This window comes from Sinocyclocheilus anshuiensis, unplaced genomic scaffold (assembly GCF_001515605.1).
Source record: "Sinocyclocheilus anshuiensis isolate Anshui unplaced genomic scaffold, SAMN03320099.WGS_v1.1 scaffold1058, whole genome shotgun sequence".
Lineage (NCBI taxonomy): Eukaryota > Metazoa > Chordata > Actinopteri > Cypriniformes > Cyprinidae > Sinocyclocheilus > Sinocyclocheilus anshuiensis.
This window is the reverse complement of record NW_015539880.1, coordinates 235,001-255,227: the sequence shown is the minus strand read 5'-3', so window position 1 is coordinate 255,227 and position 20,227 is coordinate 235,001. Positions and strand designations below refer to the sequence as shown.

The following is a 20,227-nucleotide window of genomic DNA, read 5'->3' as shown; positions in this document are numbered from 1 at the left end:
TAAAAGTGAGCATATTAGTGCCATACAAGTATGCATGCTTTAAGGATAACGTTAGATGAGTTACAAAGGTGCACGTTTGAGGCTACCTCATGAAAAATAAACATGGTGTTACATAAGTACTAAAATACATTATTTTTATTACCATGGTAAATTTGTGGTCACTGCAGTTTTAGTACAAATACTGTGGTAAACCGTGGTTATTGTAATAACCGCTGACGGGTTTCCCGCGGAGCAGGTGTGAAGTTAAGACTATACTTTCAGGGATCATTTCTATAGTTCTTGACTAGGAAATGTGTTTCGAAAGAGTTGTGTCTCCCAAACCACGATGATGAGTGATAATGTTCTCCTCTGAGCGTGACTCGGGTAGCGAGCTGTGGTTTATTCACGGATAACTATCATTGATGAACGTTCACTGGCTCTTAATGAGTCTGTGAGGAGGAGTGCATGGTCAGAGTGGATATTTATATATTTATGGTAAAAAAAGAAAGTACCAAATTATTGTTATGTTGGTAGAAGTAGCCTCAACGTGTCTTGCTTTATTTTGAAGCTGTGTTATATTAGCAGAAATTTTGATTCTTTCAAAAGATTCGTTCATTTTTTCAAGCGTGTCTGTCTGCGGACTGCAAGAGAGGGGCGTAACTTGAAGTTGTCCAAATCACACAGAACCACGCGAGATGTCAAAACGCCAACAGATGAGAGTTACGTCAATCGGAAAAGAAAGAAAAACAATAGTCAAGGATCATTAACGGATAGTGGAAAGGAGGATCACGTGAGTAGGAAAAATATAGAGGAATCAGTCATTCTTGAGACGTGGGACAAAACCGGTCCGCAACACCATCTTCCAATTTCTGAGGAAATTATTTGAAATATTTAAATAATTTTATTCTCCTGAAGCAGGTGCCATTAGCATCTAGCATCGACAGAAAAAAATACAATGGCTACTACATGAACTCCATTGGTTTTGTGAAAGAAATGCCATGAAGACGAAGCCTTGGGTTAGAGGCGTAATAACTGGAATTCCTACTGATGTACATGCTGATAAAATGAAAAGTTGCGTTGAAGGGGGGAAGGTAATTGGAGCAAAACGGCTTCAATATGTGAGAAATAAAGAAAGGATGGACAGTCTATCGGTTATGCTTCAGTTTGATGAAGAAAGAATGCCAGAGAGGGTAAAAATAGGCTATGTAAGTTACCCAGTAAGACCATACGTACCTCCTCCACTTAGATGCTTCAAGTGCCAGAAGTATGGACATGTTAGTGCAGTTTGTAGAGGAAGACAACGTTGTGCGAGATGTGGGGGTGATCATGTATATGGTAAATGTGGCGAAGGAGCGAAGGCAAAATGCTGCAACTGTGGAGGTGAGCATAGTGCCGGATTTGGGGGATGCATTGCTCACAAACATGCTGTGAAAATTCAAAATGTGAGAATAACTGAGGGGTTGACTTATGCTGAAGCAGCCCAAAAAGCAAAACAAAACGAACAGATACAGCGAGAGATAAAAATACAAGAATGGACTGGGAATACTGTGGCTCAGAGAAAGATAAAAGGATAGTTTGGTGATCGGGAAAATGGAATTTGTTTCATTTATGGCTGAAGTGGTAAATTGTTCTGCTCAAACAGAAAGCAGAACGGAGAGAATTAAAATCATAATAAGGGCAGCTGAGAGATACTTGAATGTAGCAGGTGTAACGTTGGAAAAAATAAATGACATGCTAAAGACTCAATCTAGTACTCAAACAACATGTGGAAGTACATAATAATAATAATGCTGTTAACGATTCTGCAATGGAATGCCAGAAGCATTATTGCAAATGGTCCAGAATTTAAAAAGTTTATAGATCTATTAAATAAGAAACCAAACATAATTTGTCTACAAGAAACACGGTTAAAACCCAAGTTAAATTTTGTTCTGCAAGGATATAATATTGTAAGAAAGGATAGAATTGCAGGTAGTCGTGCTCATGGAAAGCAGCACACAAATGTTTGGAGCAGACACAGTGGCAGCCAGATTGTCCCACATGTGTTCCCCTACTCTTGCTTCTAGGTTGTGTGGTCCAGAGAGCCGTCATCATGGTCTTCCTCATCCTCTTGCTCAACGATGTTTATTTATTGTGATGCTTGCTTTTATTCATTCCTTTACTCATTTATTCATGTTTCTTATTGTTGTCAGTAAATAAAATATTAATATTTTATTAATTCATGTATTAATTGCTTGATTGAAAATTGATGTATTCACATCGACTGCATTTGTTCAACTGTTTATGTATAGCTATGTCACGACAAAAAATATATATTTTTTTCATTTTAAGTAAAAAAAAAAAATAAAAAATAATTATTGGTTAGCATTTATCATTATTATTGCATGTAAGTGTTGGGGTGGGCAAACGATGCAATTCATTCTGGGGTAATCTTAATGTTTAAGTAGTAATACTTAAATTTTTAGAGTATAAAATCAACAGTCTTCTCCAAAGGCGAGATCTTCGAGCAGCTGCCCGACATATCCTTTGTGCAGATATTGCAAACACTGAGGAAAACCATACTAGATTGTTGAGTTAGTGATGCTATGAGGTGTTAGTGCACCTGTCCCTCTTTTTTATTATTATTATTGCCGAACTTATAATTACATAAAAGATCAGGGAAAGATGGTTGTATCTAACAATGAACAATCATAATGGCATATATTATATTAGTGTTATATCACACACAAAACTTTTTACAATCACACACGACAATACAATATGAATTGTGATGTTAAAAATGAAACCGTGGTTCCGAACAGCACGAACAAATCATAGAAAGATAAAAACAAAATTTTCATACTGCTACAGCTAAGGCTAAAGCTCATTTTTGTTTGGTCTGGTTTCAGAGTTGGCCTACTACAGTAAAAAAAATTTTGTGATTTATACAGTACGTGTCTTCACCAGGGGCGGATTTAGTGATTTGGGGGCCCCAGACAAAATACAGGAATGGGGCCCTATAAAATTTCACATCTACAACCTTGAGGTTTCTTTCACTGTTGCTTGCTGCTGCACGACCGTGTCCCATAGTTGTGTCCAATCTTTTAGATTTTTCATGTACATGTTATAAATAAAGGATTTCTTGAATGTTGTAAATCCCTTGTTCACATTTGAACAGGTTATAATAGTATTAGAGTAGGTTGGACACTAGGTGGTGCGTTGGGGTAATTTTCACTATGCAATTGTCTACACAACGCAAGGCTGTCTAATTCTTAACTTTAAAATATACATTTATTTTTTATTTATTTTAATTGCACATTTAAATTAAACTGAAGGAAATGATAAATTTACATGCTTAAGGATTATTTCAACCAAACATGAAGTGTGCCTGTGCGGAAAGTGACTGTGCATGGTCCTTCTTGGGTCTTTCACAAAAACGAGTGAGCGCCATTTAAAAAAATTAAAATAGGCCCTATATAATATGCACTGTTGCTTAGTATTAAAATTATAGCTTCAGATGCATGATATTTGTAGGGCCCTATGAAATCCGTTTTATTTTTCCCAAATTAGCCTAAGTTTTATTTTTTCCAAAATCTTTTTTTCCGTTTTAATTTTTCTGGATTCAGTTTTTTTTTCTTTTTAATTTTTATGGATGATTATATTCAATTTAAACAAAAAACATGTCTAATTAATTAAAATCACGAAACTTGTTTAATTTAACAACAATTTAGGCCTATTAAAAGTTTAATAAAAATTACATTCTTAGGGCCCAAATTCTGCGCTTTCTTTTTTTAAATTTGAATTTTTCTGTATTCCATTTTAATGGTTTAATCAAAAACATATCTAATTAATTGAATTCATAAAAACAACTTAATTTATTAATTTGTATACAATAATAGGGCCCTATGAAATTGTAATTTTATTTACTTATTTTTTTGCTTAGAGCCCCCGCTGCTTAGAACAAAGCGATAGAAATCTTTTCCCTGCGTTGCGCTGGGATGGCTCGCGGGAGAACTCGTGTGATTCCCGTTTATATCAAACTCCAGTCCGAACACCACTGGTTACTAGCTTTGGGCTCTGCTCTCACTGAGAATATTTACTTATATAGCATATTTTATTTTAGATGAACTAGAAACAATGTTACATTTATAAGTTTTATTTTGAAATGTAAGTCAATAACAATTGGCTGGAGCCAGAGCCAATGGTGAAAGTCTTTGCGCAAGGAGACCCCGCCCCATTTTGGAGGTTCTGCCCACTTTTGGAGTTCACGCCCCATTGTGGAGATCTCCAGTCTGTAGTTATATCTACTTGTAAAATACCGCTGCGTTCACGCCACGTCATAATTAGCTCATTTCGAAATGACAGCACGTGACGTTCTAATCGGAGTTGCTCACGTTCTTGGAATCGGAATGATGCATTGCTATGGCAACACTATCAACACCTAAACATTGCAGCTACATGAACCTGAGGCGGTCAGGTGATACAGTGATAACATACAAGTCATAACTCCTAGAAAAGTCCCAGTTTACAAGTTGTAATTACGAGTTTTACGAGGACTTGAACGTTTTTTACAAGTTGTATATCGTAATTACGACATGGCGTGAACGCACCTTATACCATTAAACATATGGTTTCTATTAAAAAGATATTTCATTATTGTGTAGCCTTTTGTGTATCGTTATTAATCAGGACTTGGCAAACTAAGTCAATTAGAAGAAACTAAATATCATTCTCCTTTTTGAATTATACATATTAAGTATTAAGCTTGATTAAATTAATTAAAAATGAATCTAGATTATAAAACTGACCTGAAATCAGTTAAAACCGTCAGACACTTGTTCATGGGTTCACCAGATCTATTATCCTCTTGGATTTTTAGAGAAGTCGGTTTGTCAACATGTATTTTTAGGCACATTTGTGAATTTCTGAATTTATGTTTAAATGAGAAACAAAACCGTTAAGCAAAAATAATTCTAAATGCACACAATCCTCTTCGGTGGCAAGCCAATATTTTTCATTGGCAATTTTTGGTAACACTTTCACTACCACATTTTTTTTTTTAATACAAGAATGGCATTTTGAAGAAATATAACAGTCCAGGTGTTTAAATAGTTCACCCAAAATGAAAATTTGCTGAAAATTTACAACAGTTTTAAGTTAAAAACATCTTAATGATGGATTTGTTTCTTACAAACACGCAGGTTTTCACTTCACAAGACATGAACTGATGGACTGGAGTGGTGTGGATTACTTGTGGATTATTGTGATGTTTTTATCAGCTGTTTGGACTCTCATTCTGACGGCACCCATTCACTGCAGAGCATCCACTGGTCAGCAAGTGACGCAATGCTACAATTCTCCAAATCTGAAGAAACAAACTCCACATCTTGGATGGCCTGGGGATGAGTAAATTTTCAGCAAATTTTAATTTTTGGGTGAACTATTCCGTTAAATAAGTACGATCTACAATGGGCTTTGGTGGTGTTCCAGAATGCCATACATTGTGTAGTTACAAACATCAGCCGAAAGGTTGTGCTGATGCTCAACTACACAACCAACACACGTTTTCAGTCAAGAATGGTTATTACAAAGGTACAGGCTTAATGTAATGTTCCCAATTCATTAGATTAAATAATATATATAGTAAAAGATAATCTAACTGCCTGTATGTTTGACATTGAAAGACAGCTTTGACAAAAATAAGCAAACACAGATGTAGTTGTTGATTTATCACTTGTAATGTGATCCTTGTCACATTGCAGCATTATACTGCATATATCACTGCTATCCAGTGGCTTTAACACTGACAAAATATTCATCAGCTCAGTATTGTGACGGTTTGTGCAAAAACCATCCCCGAGACAACTGAACTAGAGCATTTTAAAATAAATCAAACGTGATACAAAAGACGCAGTCAAGTATTTTGAATATTATTGATTACCTAGTACCTAACTAGTCTTCTACCACGCTACAATCCATCACGCTCCCTAAGGTCGCAAAACTCTGGACTTTTGGCAGTACCTAGGATAGCAAAGTCCACTAAAGGAGGTAGAGCTTTTTTTTCGCATTTGGCTCCCAAACTCTGGAATAGCCTTCCTGATAACGTTCGGGGTTCAGACACACTCTCTCTGTTTAAATCTAGATTAAAGACACATCTCTTTGGCCAAGCATTCAAATAATGCATCTCATAATCTTTTACTGCAGTTATATCTGATCAAATGCACATTATTATTCTTTAGTTTGGGTTAAACAAATCAGTTTTGCTTGGTTAGAACAGCAGCTACGCTAATTATGTCTCTATTTGTTTCTCTGTTTCTGCTGGGATTGACATCCCGTGGTAACTAGGATTTACACAAGCTTCAGTCTGGATCCAGAACACCTGAGAAGAGATGATGCCAACCCCTCAGAGGACCTCAGATGATGCCAACCCTGAAACAACATACAGAACTACCACATTTTGCTATAAGTTTGATTGCATCATATAATAATTGCTGTTAATAGTGTTCATCGTCTGTTTGATTACGTCTTTAATTGATTTTTCCGTACATTTCTGCCATATGTACATTAACTGACAGTCACCACTGATAAGCTACCACTAAATATTGTAGAAACTTAATTTGCTGTAAAGTTGCTTTGCAATGATTTGTATCGTGAAAAGCGCTGTACAAATAAACTTGAATTGAATTATTGATTCAAGTTACTTCAGTCAGACAAAGTTATCCATTATAGATGAGTTCATAACACTATTACAGGCTCAAGGCCTTATAAACACTATGAAGCCAAAGTCCGCGAGTGTCTAAAGCTCTTCTGAAGGGTTTATTATGTCTGTAGATGCTGCTGACGCCACCATGTAACCTTTTCCAGGAGGGATACCAGCAGCAAGCGCTTTAGTCCTATCTTTAGTGTCCCGAAATGTCAGAAGGATTTCAAACACTGAAACACATCAGCAAATTATACACTCAGTTTCAACATAGGATGAGGAGGATTATGACTGCAGTATGTAAAAGCTGAGTCAGAGAAAGTGATCACCTTAGTTGATGGCTAGGATTTTTGGAGTGGAAGTTTTTGGGGTTTGGCCACTTCACCATGTACTCATCAATCGGCAGCCGCGCCGTGCGAATGCCGAGCTCTTTCGCCCTCGTGTAGCTTATTTTCTTTAGGAATGCAGAGGGAGATCTTGTTTAGTTTAGCTGTTTCTCCACTATAACATCTCTTTAATAAATGATGATAGAAACACACGAGTCTCACCTTTTGTATGGTTTCATCCACTAAACCTCCTAGGATATAAACTTTATCTTCCTCCACATACTCTAAAGCTAACATGGAAACATAATGAACATTTACATAGAACTAAAATGAAAGAAATACATTTGGTTTATTGTAATGACAGATGTTGTTTAAGGCGGTGTTATTGTTAGCTAAAATTAAAACTATTAAAATTTGTTTTCGTAATGGAATTAAAGCTGAAATAAAATAGAAATAACAGATGAAAAACTAACACTTAAATGAAAATAAAATGAAAATATAAAACTGTAATAAAAAATAATATAAAATATAAAATAATATAAATGTATACATAAAAAACTAATAAAAATGACAAAAACACATATCAAACAAATTAAAATAAAAGAAAAACTAAAATTGAACTGAAATATAAATATAAAAGCAAACAAAAATATGAAAATAAAAGCAATTACAAATATTAATAAATACTATAATAATAAATAATATTAAAGTTTTTTTCTTATTACATTTAATCAATATAACATTTTGATGAAAATGCCACAAAGATTAACATTTTCACCATTTTGAAACAGTATGCACTAATGAATCATGCACAATAAACCCAGGACCGTGCAAAAAAAAAAAAAGTAAATAGGGTAAATTTTGATTTCATGTTGACTTTGAACTAATTCTTAATGCAGTATAGAATATGGGCGATATGAACCTTCACTTGCACATCTTCAGAGGGAAACAGATGAAACCAGCTCTCCTCAGTCACATCAATCTGTGAGATTCAGAGACACAATAACAAAAATTGCTTACTGTACGCAATTTCTACGATTCTTTTTTGTTTTGTTTTTTACTATTGCAGGTTTTAAAAGCAAGATTAGACTAACCAAATAATTCAGGAAGCCGTCATTCATCCGAACACACTCCTTATACAGCAGACTGTCCTCTTTTAACTCCGTCAGAAATACGCGGAAAGGCTGTAAGGCTTTTTTATTGCATCCGTAAAGGCCCTGATCTGACATGCAAGGCGGAAGATTTCCTGTGAGAGAAAAAAAGGTATGAATAAATAAAACTCTCACTTTATTTATCAAGCAAGCAGGGTCAGGTATCAACCTACCAGACTTCTTTATATAAATGCTGTGTTTGTTTAGTAAATCTCACTTTTGGGAGACAGACAGACAGTCAGTCATGCTGAGATCAACACACAGGCGCAGTCCTGCTCCTCTGGCCTCCTCCAGTCTCTCTTTGGTAATCGCTTTTATTGACACGTTTACTGAGCTGTGGGCGGAATTCATTCACATCTGCAAGATAAACATCTAATCAGTTAGGAAGCAGTCTCCGTTCCAGAACACAATATACAATACTGTTCAAAAGTTTGGGGTCAGTAAGAAGTTTCCTGAAGTCTCTTCTGCTCACCAAAGCTACATTTATTTGGTCAAAAATACAGTAAAACAGTGAAATATTATTACAATTTAAAATAACTGTTTTCTATTTGAATATGTTAAAGCGGGGGGTCTAATGCTGTTTAATGCGTTCCGACTGAGCCTGGTTTCTCCCAAGGTTTTTTCTCCATTCCTGTCACCGATGGAGATTTGGTTCCTTGCCACTGTTGCCTTTGGCTTGCTTAGTTGGGGCCACAATTTCTGGCAACATCGCTGACTTGATTGCACAGACATTATTGGAAGAGAGCTGAACTGGATGATGACAACACCGAATCAACAATGAACTGACTTTAGCTGGAAAAATGACTTTGTCTTCTTGTATTATTGACAAACTATTTTCCTGTTTGACACTGAAAAGCTGCTTTGACACAATCGGTATTATATAAAGTGCTATACAAATAAAGGTGACTTGACTTGACTTGACTTCTTTACTTTAAAAAGTTGGATTCTCATGCTAAACATGGCCAAAGTTGAAAAAAACCAGTTGGACGTATGACGGGGTATTTCTGTGCCAAATACACCCCTTCAGTGTTCGTATAAGTTTCTGAAAGTTTTTTAAAACTGTATCTGTCTTTTATAAATCTGATAAAACTAAAGAGTCTTCAGAGATATGAAGGAGGCAATACTACTCTTTAGGTACTCAAGATTAACAAGAGATTGGCTGAAACTGTGTGTTAAGTCCCCTTTAAAATGTAATTTATCCCTGTGACCAAAGTTGAATTTTCAGCATCATTACTCCAGTCTTCAGACGACGAGAGACGAATCTGATTACGAAGAAACATATTTTGTGTTAAACACGTTGTTTTCGAAAGCTGCTCTTAATTTTCATTGATGACTGCAGTGTTAATAATTTTAATTATAGGCCTATAATTCACTGTATTGTATTCATTGTAACTCACTGTAAAACATTTTCAATGAGGAGTAAGCTAATAGCCTAATCTTTTACTATCCTTACAGCGTGTCAGTTATGTGGTGATGCACTATAAAATTATTGCGGGGAAAATTAATTGTAATAATAATTTAATAATAAAAGCAACCTAATAATAATAATAATAATAGGCCTAATAATAAAAAGAATGTAACAGGCCTACATTAATTGGAACATTAATGCCAAATCCTCCAATAAACATCTACAAACATGAATAACATATCAGTTGAAGTTCAGATGGTTTCCTTTAGAATTAATTTTACCAATAGCCCAAATTAGTGCTCAAAAAGAGTTAATATTATTCATTCTTTGTGCGTGTTAGCTGCTACATACTTATATGTATATGTAGTATGAATTAGCATTACAAAACATTAAATAAAGCCATTTACAGGCAGTTCATTGTTAGTTCATGTTAACTAGTGCATTAACCAACATTAACTAATTAAGCTGTTAATGTGAAGAGATGCATTAGTATATCTGTAAGGTATCATTTAACTAGCACATTTGTATGCATAAGTTAACATTAAAGTGCCCCTATTATGTCATTTCCAATAGGGATGCACCAAAATGAAAATTCTTGGCCGAGGCCGAACAAAATGATACACTGGGCCAAAGGCCAAAGACCGAACGCGGTTTTTTCGAGTTTTTTCCCCATGTATTTTGCCAGTTTTTTTCACCATTGCATAAATTAAATAGCCAAAATGTGCTTTTTACTGTTTTGTCTTGCTTTTCAAAGAAAAAACCAATTACAAAACAACAATTTAAAAATATTTAACACTGAACTTTTTTTTAACATTCTAGCAGACATCATATCAACAAAGCACAATTTAACTTAAAATTATTAAGTTAGTAAAATAATATTTTTTGGCCATCAGACCCCCTTCTTGAATCAGGCATGTATTTTTTTACTGTACAAATAAAAGCAGCCTTGGTGAGCAGAAGAGCCTTCTTTTAAAACATTAGAAAATATTACAGATCCCAATTTGAACACTATGTGTGAATGTTATAATGTATTAATAGAGCTGTTGTGATTATTATTATCATTATTATTGTCTTACTTTTTATTTTATTTTACAGAACAACAGTAAAATTACAATACTAACATTTATGAATGTTGACGGATTTCTTGCTTTTTCTCAACGTTTATTTTGGCGGAAACGCGCAGGAAGACCTCAGTGCTTCTTTTTGTTGACAACAGCAGATTTATAAATGAGTCTCATTACAAATACGTCGCACGTATCGCATTGTCACATGCCTTGTAAAAATTCATAAAAATGTGACTGAGCAACTGACGAGTAACACTGTTTCAGCGAAGATTTTCCTCACGCTTTGGACTTTGAACCCACGTTAACAAGCAGATAGAATACATGCAATGCGGGCGTGTATTAGAAAACATGCCGTTCTGCAGTTTATTTACTAATTGTTTAAGGCCATTTCGTGATTTCAATCATCATACAGTAAACCAGCAACAATCAGCCCTTCCTCTTCTCATCGAAGACATGTGATGCAGTACTAAACAGTCTCTCGCTGTCGGTGCTTGTAATGATTTTTGCATCTTCTCGGACAGTTTTAAATGTTTTCACACTGCTGACATGTTTGTTGCGCGCCTCTCACTCTACGCTAGTTGCTATTTGATCGCGTCATGTCATTGTTCGGTACAATTTATTCGGTCTTTTCGCTTATTTCGGTTGCCGAACATTCGGTGCATCCCTAATTTCCAATATTGCCTTTCATGCAGTGTGTAATGTAGCTGTATGTGAATGTAAACAGTCTGCAAAGATGTAAAGCCGAAAGTCCACGATAAATAAAGTTATTGTCTCCCAAAAGAAAGAATCGACTCTGAACAGCCTAAACGAGTTGTCACTCGTCAGTAATTCGAATCCCACTTCCGTGACGGCTACACGTCACTGGGTAACACATTTGCATAATTCCCGCCTATGTTCTACGTTTGCCAACCGCGAATAAATTGACCCCGCCCTCAAACACATAATTTTACTGACGACTGCTTCTCTAATCTTGGGAGAGTTCAACATGGGTTTCACAAAACGCTTGCTCTTGAAAGATGGCCCAGTGCACAGTTTATTTAGACCAGCTGGCTCCACTGAATCACAACCTGTAAGTATGATAAATAATAGATGTTTATATTTTCTAGAGCGTTCAAAATACAGAACTAAGGCAATGGGTGTATCGCTTCTGACATGCGCTGTATGCGGTAGACTGATCGCAACAGACTGGGCCGTCTGACCAATCAGAGCAGAGTAGGCTCACGTAAAGGAGGGGTTTAGAGCAGAGGTGCCCAAACATTTTCCTATGAAGGGCCAAAAATCAAACTGGATTGAAAAACACTGCATTATACCAAACTGTATTAAATCAAAATTAAAGTTTTCATGGTTCCCATCATTTATGAGTTCATAATATTTAAAAAATGAATTAATAAAATGAAAACATTACTCCGTAATCTTCGGAGATAAAAATGTTTTATAGTTTATAGTGAAAACATAGAAACACTCCCATTTATAGTACAATAGAGTTCAATGCCTAATACAGCTATTGAAGATAAAACCAACACAGCCATAAGCTTGCAAAATCAGCGACCTCTAATGAGAGACATGAAGCTGGTCCTTATTTTATAAAAGTTTTCCAAATTGGGCTGCAGCTGACTTACTGACAGAGTCAGTATATAATGAGAGTCCGTCAATTTGCTTCTCATTTTACACTTGTTCAGGTTCATCAGACTGAAAGTTTGTTCACAGAGGAAGGTACTGCCAAACAGAGAGAATATCACTTGTGCCTGTTTGCACAGACTTTTTTCAAAAGTGAAGATATTTCAGCAGTATCAGCACTGGGACTTGTCTTTGCGCGCTTGACAGGCTGTCAGTCAATGCAGTTACATTTTTACGCCAGTAGGTGGCGGCAAGAAACGGTCTTTATGAGTAGCCTAGTCACCATTAAACCAGTCTGTTCACTCAACTAATACACATTAAAAAGCTGATTCATTCATGAATGAAACAAGGTGTTGAAGTTAATTTAACTTTGAGCGCCACTTTATAAGGTTCAATCGACGATCAACGTGTCACCTGGGTAACGCTGAAGCTGTACGTAAAACATGCATGTAAATACAATGGGCAATATTGCGTCACCAAAACTTATTGCGCTCATGTCCATATTTCGTACGATAAGTCAATATAGAAATTATTGCGACAGGCCTAGCATCGACAGCATTTTTCACCTCTTCTCGTATTTGGCATATTAAAGGTCACCACGGCCCAACTTTGGCCCTCGGACCCTAATTTGGGCACCTCTGGTTTAGAGAGACTGAATCTTAGAACTGCTTCGAACGAATCGTTTGAGAATCGCTGGAAAATTAGGTGGTATTAAATGCATATTTTGAGAAAACAAAAGCATTTTTTTGACCTTGCATGCATGTAATCCTATTGTAGGAGACTCACTCCCAAAACAATATCAGGAACCTTCAAAATGGCATAATAGGGGCACTTTAACTAAGATTGAGTAATGCTGAACAGATGCGTTGTTCATGGTTAGTTCATTTTAACCAACATTAACTGATACAACCTTATAAATGTGAACCTTATTGTAAAGTGTTAACAAAATGTCTTTACTGTCACTTTTGATCAATTTAATTCATCTTTGCTGAATAAAAGTATTCATTTCTTTAACAAACTACATCTAACAGCACTCTGATGGTTCAAGAGAAGCAAGACGATTTTTCACAGTATAAATAAGCTTTTATGCATTAAAATGTATAGCTGCCTTTCTTTTATTAACAGAAAGTTTAAAAGAACAATATTTATAATGCTGTTTGTAGCATTATAAATGCCTTTACCATCATTGATGTCTTAAAAAAATTATACATTTACATATTTAAATAAAATTAATAACCATAAATTCCATAAAATTGAAAATAAAACGATAAATACCATTATTTCAATCTTTAAAATGTAAGTTAAACATGTATGAAAGGGCAGTGCTGGGAAGGTTACTTTGGAAATGTAATAGGTAACAGATTACAAGTTACCCTATTTAAAATGTAATAAGTAGTGTAGCTATTTCAGTTACATTATTAAAGTAATGTAACTGATTACATTTGATTACTTTTCTAAATTTAATTTTCAGATTTTTTCTTACTTTGTTTCTAAACTGTTAATCATTTTCAAACATTTAAAGCAGGCAGTGTTCTTCAGCCCTCAAATTAAGATTAAAATAATGTAATTTTAAAGCACAGCCACCACAAAATCAGACTTTAGCAGCTCTAGCTATGATACTGTTTTTGAAATCAAATCTTTGCATAGCTATATGACAGGAAACATTGACATCTAACAAAGCCTTGGGGGAAAAACAGTTAATTAAAAAAAAAAATAAAGCATATACACAAACCCAAATAGGAAATAAAACAGTTATCAAAGAAACTATTATGTGTCCTAAACACTGGTGTCTCATATTTTAGAGCAGTCAATGCAATTTTGGAAAGAAATCAATAAAAACTGTATGCGTGTGAATATACACTACCAGTCAAAAGTTTTCGAACAGTAAGATTTTTAATGTTTTTTAAAGGATTCTCTTCTGATCACCAAGCCTGCATTTGTTTGATCCAAAATACAGCAAAAGCAGTAATATTGTGAAATATTTTTACTATTTAAAATAACTGCTTTCTATTTGAATATATTTTAAAATGTAATTTATTCCTGATCTCAAAGCTGAGTTTTCAGCATCATTACTCCAGTCTTCAGTGTCACATGATTCTTCAGAAATGATTATAATATGCTGATTAGCTGTTAAAAAAACATCTCCGCTATCTTGTCACAACTTTTGGATCTGTCGATTGATCCTGAACCTTGTCTTTTCCTTCTTAATGATGACTCTTCAGTAACCCTGACTCTAAACCAAAAGCGAACTTTGTTCTCAGGGTTAACAGCTGCAAAGAAGACTATTATCAGTTTTTGGCTTCCTCCTACTTCCCTGTCAAAACAGCAATGGCTGTCCTATTTTATAGATATTGTTCGACTGGAGTGATCCACTGCCTTAATTAATAAAGCAAAGACTTCAACCATTCTCCATTGGAACCGAATACACATTAGTCTGATTTCCATTATTGAAACTTAAGTGCTGTAATGGTAAGGGATAGGAGAGCTTACTAAGATGTCCTCTAAGGTATATGTATTCTTTTGTTTGTTTAATTTGTCTTACCTTTATTCCATTAGACATTTTCTCCCTTTGTTTTATTCATTTCTGACATATGTATATAGTTTTCTTACATACATATATATATATATATATACACACATACATGTATATGTTTTCTTATTTTTTTTTTTACTCTTTTTCATGTACGTGTTTTTGTTTCTCTATTGTATTTATGTTTTATATTTGTTATCATGAAGCCAACAGAAAAAACAATCCGCACACGGTCAAATTCAGGGTAAAATTCAGGGCAAAACCTCCTCAAGAAATCTTAAAAAAAGTGACGTGACATGTGGCCAAGTACTTGGAATCAGTGCTCTGCGTTTAACCCGTCCAAAGTGCACACACACACACAGCAGTGAATACACACACACCGTGAACACACACCTGGAGCAGTGGGCAGCCATTTATGCTGCAGCGCCCGGGGAGCAGTTGGGGGTTCGGTGCCTTGCTCAAGGGCACCTCAGTCGTGGTATTGAAGGTGGGAGAGAGTGCTGTACATTCACTCCCCCCACCTACAATCCCTGCCGGTACGAGACTTGAACCCGCAACCTTTGGGTTACGATTCCGACTCTCTAACCATTAGGCCACGACTTCCTCCTTAAATTAAAAATCTTTATTATAATGCTTAATCAGAGGCCGTAAAAAAGTGCCAAGTGCAAAAGTGGAAAGTGCAAAAAGGTTTTCGAGACACAAGCTCTTCCTCAGTGCCACATTGATTAGTGCACACCTGCACCCATTATAACATCAATATTCACCATGGACATCATAATATGCACGCAGGCCCAAAAACACCACACAATATATCCAATTTTACCTTAAGACATTCCTATAAATATATTGTAATGGTAAAAAAATTCCTCAATGCAAAAATACCTTAATACAACATTATTAATGTAAAATGCAAAAAATGTTTCATACATAATTTCACCCATAGACCTTATAAAAGTTTCTTGTATACATATATCATAAAAAACTAATTAAAAATAATTAAAAAAGTTAAATCTAAGGCATTCTCTGTTATCTGTTCTACAACATATTCAAAACATAGTCGTGAGATTAAGGATGTGATTAAAAAACATTGGCACATTCTAACCAGCGATCCTGTATGTGCACGCCTTTTCTCTGACCCCCGTTATTCTTGCATTATAGAGCGAAGGACATAAGAGATTATCTTGGAAGATCAGACGCTTTTGCGGGTAACAAGAAAAGAGATCGTATTGGTAATGAAGTAGGCTTTTTCGCCTGTCATAAATGTGCCGCTTGTAAATATACACTGTTAAAAATTTCCTGTAGAAATTACAGTAAACGACTGATAGACTGCAATGGCTGGACTTAAAAATCATAATTTGTGTTCTACTGAAGAAACAAAGTCACCTACATCTTGGATGCCCTGGGGGTAAGCAGATAAACATCAAATTTTCATTTTTGGGTGAACTATCCCTTTAATAATGTTGTATTAAGGTATTTTTGCATTGAGGAATTTTTTACCATTACAATATATTTATAGGAATGTCTTAAGGTAAAATTGGATATATTGTATGGTGTTTTTGGGCCTGTGTGCATATTATGATGTCCATGGTGAATATTGATGTTATAATGGGTGCAGGTGTGCACTAATCAATGTGGCACTGAGGAAGAGCTTGTGTCTCGAAAACGTTTTGTACTTTTCACTTGGCACTTTTTTACGGCCTCTGATTAAGCGTTATAATAAAGATTTTTTGAGGAGGTTTTGCCCTGCATTTGACCATGTGCGGATTGTTTTTTCTGCTGGCTTTATGATATTTTTGGATTTACGCACTGGACTAACTTTGTGACTTGATATTGGACATCTGGCGCTGCTCTTTATATTTGTTATCAGTCATACTGTCCACACTGAATTAAGTCAATAAAAATTGGTATAGTCATTACTGGTAACTGTGTTCCCAAGAAAAGCATAATAAAGTATTAGTCAAAAAAAAAAAATCCTCCTGTTCAAAGACTTTTGACTGGTAGTGTATTCAGATGTAACCCTCCTTTGTAATAAGTAACTGTAATTTAATTACACATTTTTTCCCCTCAGTAACTGTAACAGATTAGTTACATTTATTTTGTCATTAAATTACGTAACTAGTTACTCCCCAACACTGTGAATGGGACATGAAAATGTATTGCACAGAAAGATTGACCTGCCAGGTAACACGTGTTAAAAGCCAGATCACCTTTACTTTGTCTGTTGAGCTTCTTTCTCTGTTTCTCCTCTTTTCTTTGGCTTTTTTTCACCTCCGGCCTCCTCTCCCAGTTGCGCTGCTTGCGCATGACATTCTTCTGCATAAGCAGTAAATCAGGAAACACGCTAGGAAATTAATTTATCTCGATATTATGACTCAACTGTCTCGCCTTACAGAGCGACTTTAGACTCACTTTCTGCACAACAGCAGCTCTCTTCTTCCATGTGGTTTTATGTCTAAAGTGAGATGGATGTATATTCCCCACAAAGCACCAAAAATCACCTAAAATGTTTCAGATATAAATGTATGTGTGTCACGATGAAATGAGGATCACGGATACGGATAAAGTGAAAGCAAGTTTGATGTTACGCTGCTAAAGATCATCTCCTCCGACAAACTGAAAGAGGAAGCGAAGAATAACTGAAACACATTAGATTTATAAGCATCTAAAAAAATAAAGCCACTGTAAAACCTTTCGTAAAACGACACAAACAGCACAACTGCGGTGAATAATATTTAGGTGTATTTATCGACACCACTCGGCGCACTGTGATGACGCACCGAGCACGCGGTTGCTGCTTGATGTGGCATAACATTTGGAAATTACCTCATAAATATTTAATCACAAATAAAGTAAAATACATTTCTTTCAAACTCATTTATAACTATTACCCCAGTAACTATTTCCTTTAGCTGTGATATATTGATATACTTTGTACATTTTGTAGTCTATAGCCTACAGAAACGTTTTTATTATTTTTATTTTTTTTGGAGTTGTCCAGTTTTTGGTCAGATTTCTGCTTGTTTGTTAGATATCATATCATGCCCAGCGTTCAACTTTGTTTTTAAAATATTTTATTAGTTTTATTTATTTATTTATTTATTTTTTACTTATGACATGTCTTTCCATAAGGAATATTATTTGATTAATTTGTTACTTTTAATGGCAAAGTTTTGTATACATAAATGTAAGCACGGTGATTATAAACCACTATTTATAATTTTGAAATCAGAAGTTCAGCAATACCGAAAATCTGTTTATAATCTGATAAACAAGAAGCTGTTAAGTGTTACATATATGTAAACATTTCCATGTTTTTATTACATTTTTTTAATCTTTTTATTATTATTATTATTATTTTTTTTTTTTCATTGTCTCCACCCCCTGGCTTCTGTAAAATGTAGAATATGAGTATTTCAGTAAAAAAAGAAAAGTAACTATTGCACAAAGATCAATTGTGTACAGTTTGGATCAATAATAGAAGAAGACAAATAAAGCTTTTATACTTATAGTTGTACAGAATTAGTTTATTTTCATTCATAAACAAATTTTTTTTGTAAAAAATCACCACAGCTGCATCTTTAAAATGACTTAAAACAGTCTTCAAGTCAATAAATTGTCAATAAAATCAATATGGTTTTATATAATATAACCCATTTACATTCTTATTTTATTTTTGTGCTATTTCATTTATTTGTTTCTGAACATCTGCTGATGTTGCATCATTGCTATAATGTTCAAATGTAAAATGTTTATTATTACATCAACACAGCAAATGAACATGCATATCTTTACTGGTATTTAGCAAATTTCATATTATTTCAAGATCTGCTATATTACTTTGTTATATATTTTTTTAATATCTATAATGAGTTCCACATTATTTACATGTATTATTTTACCAGAAGCTTTTGTGATTTACAAAGACAGGAGTATATACATAAGTGATTAATTATCATTATGAGATTATAACATCAATGTGTTACAGTGCAAACCCTCATAAAAATTCCAGATGAGGTAGTTGAGTTCAGAGACGTTTATGATAAGTGTCTTTATTGGGAACTGCCATCTGCATGTGACAAGCTGAGTTTTCATGTGGTTGATTGTTGATTTGGAAGAAGCTCTCATTCACACAAACTATAAACCATAACTATAAACCAGCATCATACACTGGCTATAGAAAAGAATCACCCTTTAAAATAAACACATTTTGTTGCTTTGCAGCCTGAAATGAAGACAGACAACATTTTTGTTTTATCCAGCTGTATTTCCTCAGTGCAACTTATAACATGCAAGTGAAAGATATAACACCAACAGAAAAAATCATACAAATAATAAAAAAAAAACTGAGTTGGAAAAAGGATAACCCCCTTCTGTCAGTATTTTGTTGAAGCATTTTTTTTGCTTTAATTACAGTCTTTAGTCTGTTGGGATTTGTCTCTGTCTCTACTAACTTTGCACATCTAGACTTTGCAATATGTGCCCGCTTTTCTTTGCAGAACTGCTCAAGTTCAGTTCAATTAGATGGTGAGTGTTTGTGGACTGCAGTCTTCAAGTTATTGCACAGATTTTCGGTGTGGTTTAAGTCTGGGCTCTGACTAGACCATGCAAGGACATTCAGGTTTTTCTCCTTCAGCCACTGTCTGCTCAGTTTTGCTGTGTGCTTTGGGTCATTGTCATGTTGGAAGGTAAACCTTCTTCCCATTGACAACTTTCTGGCAGAGGGCAGCAGATTTTCCTCAAGAATTTGACAGTATTTTGCTCCGTCCATTTTTCCTTCTATCCTGACAAGTGCTCAAAACACCCCCATAACAGGACATTACCAACTCCATGCTTTACTGTATGCTGTTATTTGGATGCTGAGCTGTACTGGATTTCCGCCAGACATATCGTTTGGGGTTGAGGCCAAATAATTCAATTTTATGGCGCTTTTCCACTGCGTGGTACGACTCGGCTCGGTACGGTGAAAGGAGTGAATTTATTTCCTTATGAAATTAACTCTTCATGAAACCAATACTCAGGAACTCACACAAAACAGACGCCATGCAATAAAACAATAAAACTTATCTGGAGAAGAAATCTTCAAAGAGAACAAACAACACCTTTGAATTGACTATGTAATTGGCATAATACATATTTACCTGACTGATAATAAATTGTTATATTTGATTTATTCTGGATTCTCCTGGAATTAATTATGACCAGTAAATCATAGGAGGCTAATGCAAATCATAGGAGGCTAGTGCTACCGTAAATCTGTGTCCAGGATAGTACAAACTGAAGGTGCATGAATGAAAGGAGCAGTAGGCACGTCATCTGAAGACCTTTTGATTTCTGTCTATCACTGACTTAGCAAGATGTATGGAAGTGGCTAAATCAAGTACACTTTTTGTATGAGTAAGCAGTAGGCAACCGACAAAAAGGTATTAGTTAACTTATTACACCCTCTGACTAAGATCAGACTGGCTAGTTTGTG

The 20,227-nt window shown here is 35.0% G+C and overlaps 2 long non-coding RNA genes across 2 annotated transcripts; both read right to left on the bottom strand.

Moving 5' to 3' along the window:
• Positions 1 to 6,678: 6,678 nt before the first annotated feature.
• Positions 6,679 to 7,921, bottom strand: LOC107685424 (uncharacterized). The gene is made up of 3 exons (XR_001633952.1): positions 7,907 to 7,921; positions 7,207 to 7,274; positions 6,679 to 7,112 (listed from the first exon to the last, which is right to left on the bottom strand). It is a non-coding gene; the product is annotated as an uncharacterized LOC107685424 (long non-coding RNA).
• LOC107685423 (uncharacterized) lies at positions 7,917 to 17,506 on the bottom strand. Its single transcript, XR_001633951.1, has 4 exons — positions 16,962 to 17,506; positions 8,353 to 8,492; positions 8,079 to 8,230; positions 7,917 to 7,966 (listed from the first exon to the last, which is right to left on the bottom strand). It is a non-coding gene; the product is annotated as an uncharacterized LOC107685423 (long non-coding RNA).
• Positions 17,507 to 20,227: the final 2,721 nt, after the last annotated feature.